Raw genomic sequence first — 8,635 nt, forward strand, 5'->3', positions numbered from 1 at the left:
TTGCTAGCAGTAGGGTAGTGGCAAATACATAAGTGCCGGGTCCCTTCATGACAGTCACAGCTACACTCCCCCCTTTTCTTGCTGCTGGGTTGAGAATGAGATCCTTGTCAACACCTTCGCCCACAACAACAGACGTCCCTAGGAGCCAATAAGCATGAAAGGGGAACATGTTAGCTACTGAGAAGAGTCTTCTCAATGGCTGACTCACCTCCTTTCACTCTGATTGGCTCCAATCAGCAGGAAAGGACAAGAAAGCATGTTAGGAGACTCTTCTCAGTGCTAACACTCTCCCCTTTCATGCTGATTGGCGCATAGGATGCTGGAGAAGTAGGGACCCTGCTGCAACCCTGCTCCCAAAAAAGTAAAGGCTCTAAGACCCCCTGAGACCCTGGACAACTACACCCCTGACCTGCTAGCTTACTTCATGAAGAGATTTCCAGGGTAGCCATGTCAGTCTGTTCCAGGAAAAACAGCGAAGAGCCTTGTGCCACTTTAAAATTTGAGCATAGCGTAAACTAGAGTCCACACCATCAGACAAACTGGAAGGCTCAGCTGGCATTGACACACAGATTCAAGCAGTATGTAATCCGAAACCATTTTTAGGGGTCCCCATAACACTGGGGGTGATTAACTCCTGTTGTGCATGTACATATGATGGAGAGGTATGGTATATTCAGCAAGGAAGGCTTGCTCCCAAAGGAACACAGGAAGCTGACTTATACCGAGTCAGAGCATTGGTCTATCTAGTTCAGTATTGTCTACACGGACTGGCAGCAGCTCCTCAGGATTTCAGACCTCGGACCCTCAATAGGCAAAGCAGATGCTCTACCAGTGAGTTATGATCCCCCTTGCCCCCCTGCAGTTGTGCCTTTAAAAGCAGCCAAACATACAGAAATTAAACACATTGTAAGTTTCCTTACCACTTATATCTATCCCAATAAAAAGCTTTTACATGAGATGAGCCTGCTGGATCAGGCCAATGGCCCACCTAGTCCAGCACCTTGTTCTCACAGAGGCACACAGTTATAAGATGGGGGATACTTGGGTCAGCAATACTACATGCGAGAAGGATCTTGGGATTGTTGTTGATCACAAGCTGAATATCAGCCAACAGTGTGATGTGGCTGCAAAAAAGGCAAATGCTATTTTAGGCTGCATTAACAGAAGTATAGTTTCCAAATCGCGTGAAGTATTGGTCCTCCTCTGTTTGGCACTGGTTAGGCCTCATCTTGAGTACTGCGTCCAGTTCTGGACACCACATTTTAAGAAGGATACAGGCAAACTGGAACGGATTCAGAAGAGCTCAATGAGGATTATCAGGGGACTGAAAACAAAGCCCTATGAGGAGAGACTGAAAGAGCTGAGCATGTTTAGCCTTGAGAAGAGAAGACTGAGGGGAGATATACTAGCACTGTTCAAGTACTTGAAAGGTTGTCACACAGAGGAGGGCCAGGATCTCTTCTCCATCGTTCCAGAGTGCAGGACAAGGAATAATGGGCTCATGTTACAGGATGCCAGATTTTGGCTGAACATCAGGAAAAGCGTCCTAACTGTTAGAGCTGTATGACAATGCAACCAATTACCTAAGGAGGTGGTGCGCTCTTCAACACTGGAGGCCTTCAAGAGACAGTTGAACAGCCACCTGTTGGGAATGCTTTGAGTTGGATCCCTGCATCGAGCAAGGGGTTGGCCTCATGGCCTCATACGACCCTTCCAACTCTACTGTTCTATCCTAAGTCTGCAGTCCTATGCACTTCTGCTTGGAGGTAACTCCCACCGGGGGAACTTGTTTCCAAGCAGACATGCACTGGACGAGTCTGCAGAAGGGACTGAGGTCCACAACCCAGAAGCGAGTTTCCTGGGAAGTTATTGAACTCAGTGAGACTTATACCTGAGTAACCCTGTTTAGGATCCTACTGCAAGGACGCAGTCCTAGGCGCTATTTGTTGAAGGCACGCCCCACTGAACTCAGTGGAGCTTACTCATGAGTAAAGGTGCACAGGACCGGGCTGCAAGAGCCTGCTGAGCTGCCCCACCCCTCCTGCCAGCAATGACACCTGGAGGAGGAGAAATGTTCTGAAACTGATGAAAGGGGATGGAATTGACCAGTCCCTCGTGGACTGCAGCGCGAGCTCTCTAGCCCTGTTTTGTTGCAGGGCAGAGACGCAGAGCTGGCTGGCTGCTTGCTTGCTAGACACCGGTGTGGTTGGTTTGTTTAGCTTTGTTTCCAACCAAGTGTTGTTATCCGGGGAGGCCCGGGCACGCGCAGAGGCAGCAGCCCTTGCCCAGGGCGAGCGAGCCGGCTCGGGAAACTGAGGCACCCTCACCAGCAACCGAACACACCATCCTCATGCAGCCCCCTTTTTTCCAAGGTTACCGACCTTCTCGCGCGCCTCTTCGGCTCGGGAGGGCAACGCCGCTCGCCTTCTCCTGGACCCTGCTGGAGAGAAGCCAGAGGAGAGCCCCGCGCAGACGCCTCCTGGAGAGGAGGGACGGAGGAGGATGCTCGAGGGCTGCCTCAGCTTGCCTGAGGGCGGCGGGAATCTCTCGGGCCTCATCTGGTTCCCATTGCGCACAGCAAGAGCTGAGGAGGGGCGTGTTTCCCCCTTTTGGCGGTGCGTGTGTGGAAATGATCTATTGGGATTATTCTAATATATTGGGAAGGGGAGTTCCTGGTGATCCCTGCAGCCAGGCGGAAGTGAAACCCTTCCTCTTCCTCCACTCAATGGGAGCTCAGCCGGGTGGAGGAAAGGGGGTCATTCCCTCATTCATCAGTTCGCCACGAGGCAGACGCTTCGCCTTTTGCTGGCCGCACGCCCGGCGCTCTCAGCCAGCTGCTGAGTCCCACAGAGCTCTTCTTCAGACCACATATTAAGCACAAACAAAACAAAAGAGTGATACGGTTGCCGTTGCCGTTGTTATTTCAGCTGTTTATATACTGCCCAATCAGTAAGTTTCTGAGTGATCAAAAAAATACAAAAATCTCATAGCAGTATGCAAGCTTTTGAGTTGCACAGAACTCTTTCTTCAGCCATAACAAAACAAACTGATATTAGTGTTGTGGTTATTATTATTTCTGCTATTTATAAACTGTCCAATCTGTAAGCTGCTAAGTATTCATTAAAAAATTACAAATATCTGATTGCAGTGTGCAAGCTTTTGAGCCCTACTGACCTCTTCTTCAGTCCAGATGTTAAGCAAAACAAAACCCCAACAAATGATGTCATTTCAGCTCTTTATGTACCACTTAATCATTAAGTTTCTAGGCGATATACACATAAAAATTACAAACAGCATAACGTGGATAAAATCAACCCAAAACAACAAACAAAGGCACACACACACGCACAAAACAAAAAGGGTAAAAGAAGTTCAGGTCTGTGGCTGCCTTTATGGAATCAATCCATCTCTTGTTTGGTCTTCCTCATTTTCTACTCCCTTCTGTTTTCCCCAGCATTATTGTCTTTTCTAGCGACTCATGTCTTCTCATGATGTGTCCAAAGTATGATAACCTCAGTTTCATCATCTTAACATCTGGTTTAATTTGTTCTAACACCCAATTGTCTTTTTCACGGTCCGTGGTATCTGCAAAGCTCTCCTCCAATACCACATTTAAAATGCATTGATTTTTCTCTTATCTGCTTTTTTCGCTGTCCAACTTTCATACATAGAGATCGGGAATACTATCGTCTGAATGATCCTAACTTTGGTGTTCAGTGATACATCTTTTCATTTGAGGACCTTTTCTAGTTTTCTCAAAGGTACCTCCCACCTTTCTTATGATTTCTTGACTATTGTCTCCATTTTTGTTAATGACTGCTCCAAGGTACTGCTAATCCTTGACATGTTCAATGTCCTCATTGTCGACTTTAAAGTTTCATAATTCTTCTGTTGTTATTATTTTGATCTTTTTGACGTTCCAGTTGTTAACGAGGTCTCCTGGATTACATTTTTATTCTTGCCTGTTGTTTCCTATTTTTTTCTCTTTTTAGGCTTATGCTGTAACACTGCATCCTTTATTGGATTACTTACACCATACCTGGTGTGCTAAAAGTTCTTAGGATGCAGCAAGGCATACTGGCATGAAAGGAGCAATCACAGCTGTCTCTCTGAACATATTTGTTGATATACCACTTATATTTGGGGGGAATATGTAAGTGGTTTACAGCATATCTTAGAACATCATAAACAAAGATCAAATACAAAACATGCAGTGAAAATGCATCATTCTAAAACACCATAATTAATAGCTAAAGAAGACATCCTCTTAAACATCAAAATAAAACATTACTCATTAAAATAAACAACAAGAAATGCAGCTAATTAACAACTAAACGAAATATCCTCTAAAGCTTCAGAATAAAAAACTACAAGTGAAAATCGGCTACAAAAAAAATAGAATGCAAACATATGAAATATAAAATGCAATATAAAAAAGTAAGTGATTATATAAATCTGCCCCAGCACTAATTGGAGTATGCAGTGGTCCCTTGTAAAGCAGAGAAAAGACACATAGGATAGTGCATATATAAGAAAACCTGGAGATTAATTGTTGGTAGTGCACATGATATAGAATCAATATAAGCCAAACTGGGTATTAGTTGCTGAATGGCATGTTTTCCCCATCTACTGTTTGGACTAGTCTCAACAACAGTAGTTCTCAAGGGTGTAGTTGTCCAGGGTCTTGGGAAGTCTTAGACCCCTTACTTTTTTGGGAGCAGGGTCCCTCTGCCCCCAGCATCCTACGGGCCGATCAGCATGAAAGTGCATTTGCCACTGAGAAGAGTCTTCTAACATGTTTCCTTGTACTTTCATGCAGATTGGAGCCAATGGGAGTGAAAGGAGGTGAGCCAGCCACTGAAAAGACTCTTTTCAGTAACTAACACTCTCCCCTTTCATGCTTATTGTATCCTAGGGACATCTGTTGTTGTGGGAGAAGGCATTAACTTAACAAGGATCTTGTTCTCAACCCAGGAGGAAAAAGAAAGAGGAGGGTGTGTAGCTGTGACTGGGACTATCATGACGGGACTCCACTTCTGAATTTGACAGTAAACTAGTTCTCCCCCTTTCCCTCCCCCCCCCAAAAAGCAGAGCTTGGAAAAGTTACTTTTTTGAACTACAACTCCCATCAGCCCCAGCCAGCACCTGGCTGGGGCTGATGGGAGTTGTAGTTCAAAAAAGTAACTTTTCCAAGCTCTGCCCAAAACCATCCAGAGCTGGCTCAAGACATTTTGCTGCCTGAGGTGAAGAATAAGTTGGCATCCTGCACAGAAGCCAACCAGACTGACGGCTGAATCTTACTTCACCACTGGCAAGGGGACAGTCTCGTCCACCATACTTAGGGATGGGTGAGAAAGTTGTTTCAGTTTGTTGTCATCCTCTTCAACATCAGTTTATTTGTATTTATTTGGTCAAGGCCCCCAAAGCAGTGAACAAACCAGTACAGAAAATAAAATAACAGCAAATACAAATTCAAAAGGACAATACAATCAATCAAAAAAATTATAAAATATCGATAAAGACGTCAATTAAAATATAAGGTAAGAAAAACTAAGGGACACCAGAAATCACACGTTCTCCATTCGTCAGTTGCATGTATGCTCCCATCCACAAACCAGAGCCCAAACAATAAGGTTTTCCCCTGGAAGCAGCTTCAACATTTAAAGGGGAACCTGCCTAATTTGAACTTTCCGAAACAATAAGTGAACTGAAGCACAGCTGTCCTCCAGAATTTGCACTTTTCTGAATTTTGCTATGTTTTAAATCCAATTTATATCCTGCCCTTCCTCCTGTAGAAGAAAATGGAGCTTTGTGTTGTGTTTAAATCAAATCTTGCCAGAGTGACTTTATTAAAATACGGCAAGCAGCTGCTTGGAGAGAAATTTAGACAGGCATGGAGGCTACATGCAAGGCCAAAGTTCTCTATTCCAAGCAGCTTTCAGCACACATTTATAGCATTTTTTCAGAAGCACAAAGAAAGCTGCTTTTCATCACACAAACAGCTACTAGGGGTTGAGTAATTAGCACTACGCATACATGTTTATCTGTTTTGTGATTAGAAAGTCACGCCTCAACATTTTCTCGGAACATCCTGTAACATATCCTCTGTAACATTTCTTAACAACGTTATTCTTCGTATCACTTTTTCATACTTACACAGTCTTAACCAAAGTTTGAGGCCTACAAATTTTAATTCCAAAGGCGCCCAGGGCTGCAAACACATCAATAATAATAATAATAATAATAATAATAATAATAATACAATTTAAAAGTAAGGTGTACCTAGCATGCATATGCTAGAGGGTAAAGTGTGTATAGAAATACATACATTAGTGAAAATAACATATATAGATTTATTATATTAGCGAAAATTGCTTTGCAAAAGTTTATTATTTAGGGGAAAGTGCATACAATCATGTCCATATTGGGAGAAATGTACACTGAAATACTGCTGAATTTTCATAAGGACTTAAAATAAAGATCCCAAACTGGTGTGGAAATGTGGAGAACTGATCTTAATACTAGAAAAATGAGAAACTGAGAGAAACCAAAACTGGCAGATTTGCCCATCTGCAATCCTACCTGAAGGCAATGGGCTAACCTATGGGCCACAGGGCAGGCTGTTTGCACACACGCCTCTGTCCTGCAACTGTTGCCACTGCCTTCCCAGCATCTGCTAGCCGAGGTGGCTGCCTCACAGTGTCTAATGACAGAGCCGGCCCTGCCACATCTACAGGTAAATATGGCTACTATTTTATACGATCTTCCTACAGAGTTGGGCATCTGGGCTTGACCAGGGCATCTCTGGGATTCAGCCCCCCCCCAAAAAAATGCAAAGCCTCCTCTTTGTTTGGCCACCTAAAGATGTTTTAATTTTATTGCAGTTGGCATCTGGATGATTTATGGTGCTGTGTTTCAATAACTGTTTTATCTACTGCTGCCATTTTTAATGTTGTCATTTTATCCGTGGCTGATATTTTTATCTGATTGTGTTAGTTGTTGGTGTTATTTTAATGTTGTTTTGCCATTTATTGTTTTAATAATTTGTCTTCTTAATATATTGTTTAATTGACTGATTGGAAACTGTCTTGGGAGGATAGTTTAGCACGAAAGGCAGTTTTGAACTCTATTAAATACAATATTATTTGATAAAATTAGTCTCTGTTAAAAGAAAACAGCACACTGCTCAGACTGAAGTCTTCTAACCCTATATATACTGTGTAAAACAGTGCATGTTTTGCCCTGAGTGTGTTTTGGGAATTTTCTCAGTCAGCAATGAATGAGCTTTAAGTGTGTCTGTGTCTGTGTATGCATACATACAACAATGGCACCAATATGTGTTCACACTACACCTTATCATGAGGGGCTGCTCTTGTCAAAAATCCAAGGGCAGAGCTGCATGTTTATTTTGCAAAGAATGAATTAAGTCATATATGGGTGACGTCTTTTAGTTTGACTGAGAGATGAATAGATACACAGAGATTTTCTTGTCAAGAGAACCATTGGGGTTAAAAGTGGGTGTTTAATTGCTGTACTATTCCTGTAAGCTTGCATTGCATATTGAACATAACTCACTCCCTTGTGGTAGCTCCTTAGTGACCTCCTGTGGTGCTGCCTTGCCCACTGCACCAGCGGTTTATTCAGAATGCATTTCTGTATGCACACCGGCATTGCTAAGAAGAATTCACTAACTCCCCCTCCTGCCTGCTCCCATTCCTCTCCTCCCCTCTGCCCTTCTTCCACCTCCTCTGCCCCTCCCCCTGTGGTCAACCAAGGCCAGCATCTTGTAGGTGTTTTTTTAAGTAACTGAAATGTAATTGTAGCGATTGCTTTGGAGGAAAAGTAAAGTAATCAGTTACTTTCAGAACAATTGTAATTGTAACGGTAATTGCTACTTTTTTGGGCCATGTAACTGTAATCTCTTACTTTTTAAAAGTAATCGTCCAAGCGCTGCATCTAAGTAGCCTAAAACAACATTAAAAATAAACACACACATACAGAGGTAGGAGAATAATTATTTTTATTCATAAGATAGCAATGGTGGTCTCTCCGCTGGTAAGGGTGGTGGGGAGGGAAGCAGAGGCCACTACTCAGATCTTTGCACGTCAAACCAAGTGCAACCCCCCCACTCAGCCAGCCAGCATAATCTTTCTCACTTACCCACCTCCCAGACCCTGCCCTGCCACCAATTAAGGGACACTCACTCAAGCAAACATTTTCCCCTGAGATGCAAAAAAGTTAAAATACTGCAAATGCAGCAGAGTAGCCAGAGAGGGTGGTGGAGGCCACTTTGTGTGCCAAGTGCAAACACCGTATTCACACACACACTGTCATCTTTCACCTCCACAGTTCTTTATCTCCATTCTGCTGCTGCCTCCTTCTCCTCCTTTATCCATGTTCTTGACCTCCGGATCCTTTTTCCCTCCACTCCATTCTTCACCACTACTATCCATTTTTTTAAATAATTGTTTTCTCCACTCCACCCCGTCTCACTCTCCGCCTCCTCCCTCGTCACCTCCTACCCATCCACAGAGTATGAGGAAAGAGCAACACTGCACAGAAGCCCAGTTTGAGGCACATGATTTTCATCCGCAAATCAGAGGAGCAGAAGACTTTCCCTGCTCCCCCCCCCCAA

General features: G+C 43.6%; 1 protein-coding gene across 7 annotated transcripts in view; it reads right to left on the minus strand.

The window, feature by feature from the left end:
* PAK3 (p21 (RAC1) activated kinase 3) overlaps positions 1-2,706 on the minus strand; it is a 238,464-nt gene extending 235,758 nt beyond the window's left edge. For all 7 annotated transcript variants that reach the window (XM_061598595.1, XM_061598594.1, XM_061598589.1 and 4 more), the window contains exon 1: positions 2,382-2,706. The gene's annotated coding sequence lies outside the window, so the exon portion shown is untranslated. The remainder of the gene's footprint in view (positions 1-2,381) is intronic.
* Positions 2,707-8,635: the final 5,929 nt, after the last annotated feature.

Source organism: Rhineura floridana, chromosome 16 (assembly GCF_030035675.1).
Source record: "Rhineura floridana isolate rRhiFlo1 chromosome 16, rRhiFlo1.hap2, whole genome shotgun sequence".
In the NCBI taxonomy this organism is placed as follows: domain Eukaryota; kingdom Metazoa; phylum Chordata; class Lepidosauria; order Squamata; family Rhineuridae; genus Rhineura; species Rhineura floridana.